General features: G+C 41.5%; 1 protein-coding gene across 1 annotated transcript in view; it reads right to left on the bottom strand.

Moving 5' to 3' along the window:
- LOC101851784 overlaps nucleotides 1-1,336 on the bottom strand; it is a gene marked incomplete at its 5' end in the record, with an annotated part of 194,265 nt that overhangs the window by 47,714 nt on the left and 145,215 nt on the right.

Raw genomic sequence — 1,336 nt, 5'->3', positions numbered from 1 at the left:
AGGGGGGATGGAGAGATCTCCAGTTACGGAAGCGTCGCCGCGTTCTGCCAGGCAGGCCCACATCGCCTGTCATTTTTTGTTTACTTGTTATGTTGTGAATCAACCCACGATCCTCACCCTTTAACACTGTCTTCGGTGGTCAGTTGTACAGCAGTCGCTTTAGATGAAATGATAATATCGTTCATAAGGATAAGTTAGCAGCTTTTTTTTTTCAAATAAAAAGATATCACTCTCCACTACTTTCTCCCTCCCTCAGCCGAAATACAACGTTTGCGGTAAGGTAAGAGTATAACGGCACTCGTAACGACGACAATGTTTGCGTTTGAGGATACCAGTACAGATTTGTTTAAATAGCGGAGTTAAAGACAATGTATCATTATTGTTATTATTATCAATTTTTCTTCTTCTTCTTCTTCTTCTTCTTCTTCTTCTTCTTCTTGCATGGTGGCTGTACTGTCGCATTAAGGTTTATTACAAAAATAAAAGGAAACACTAATTAATTAGGATGCTCTCAAAAGCAATCAAGGCTTCCTATAACATATTATCTCAGGATGCTAAGTTACTCAATTTATTGAAGTCGCTATGCGTCTTACTCAAGAAAGTTCCGTATTTCAAGAGTAACAGGCTATCCGACTGAAGAAAGATTAAAAATCGGCAGGTAGAAATAAGGGGTTAATAACAATCAGGACTGCTGACGATAAGGTCATGGTGCTGTAAGTCACCGGATTTCCTTCCTGTTCCACCACTCACCTAATCACTGACTTACGTTCTTTGTAGCGATCGGACGGAGATCAAATGTTCCAGGAAGGACAAGATATTATAACACAGATCTCGGACTTCCGCGAGGCACGTCAAGCCAGTTACGTCCGTTACGTAGTAAGGACAATAGGAAAAAAGAAGCCTCGTGTCAGGATCGATTCGTAATACCTTGGAAGTAATATTATTATAGGCCCATCTTTTAATATCATGGCACTGATACAGTAAAGAAAGATCTTCCCATTAGAAGAAATACGGATTGCATTTTTTTGCACTTTTTGTTATTTAAGACGGTTTATTTTGTACCAACAGGCACATGAAAACACGCGGCCAGTGGTAATGGGTGTTAAGAGGAAACAGATGGAAATGAAAGCAGGCACATTTCCACACCTGCGAGTATACTCTCTCTTTCCACCCCCACCCCCTCCCATAAAGTGAGTTTGAGAAGAGAAGAGAGTGAGAGACGGGGATGGAGAGAGAGAGAGAGAGAGAGAGAGAGAGAGAGAGAGAGAGAGAGAGAGAGAGAGAGAGAGAGAGAGACAGACAATGAGACAGACAGACAATGAGACAGACACGAGTG

The sequence above is a fragment of the Aplysia californica genome, unplaced genomic scaffold (assembly GCF_000002075.1).
Source record: "Aplysia californica isolate F4 #8 unplaced genomic scaffold, AplCal3.0 scaffold00025, whole genome shotgun sequence".
In the NCBI taxonomy this organism is placed as follows: Eukaryota; Metazoa; Mollusca; class Gastropoda; order Aplysiida; family Aplysiidae; genus Aplysia; species Aplysia californica.
Note: the sequence above shows the minus strand (reverse complement) of the source record. Positions and strands in the feature narration are given on the sequence as shown.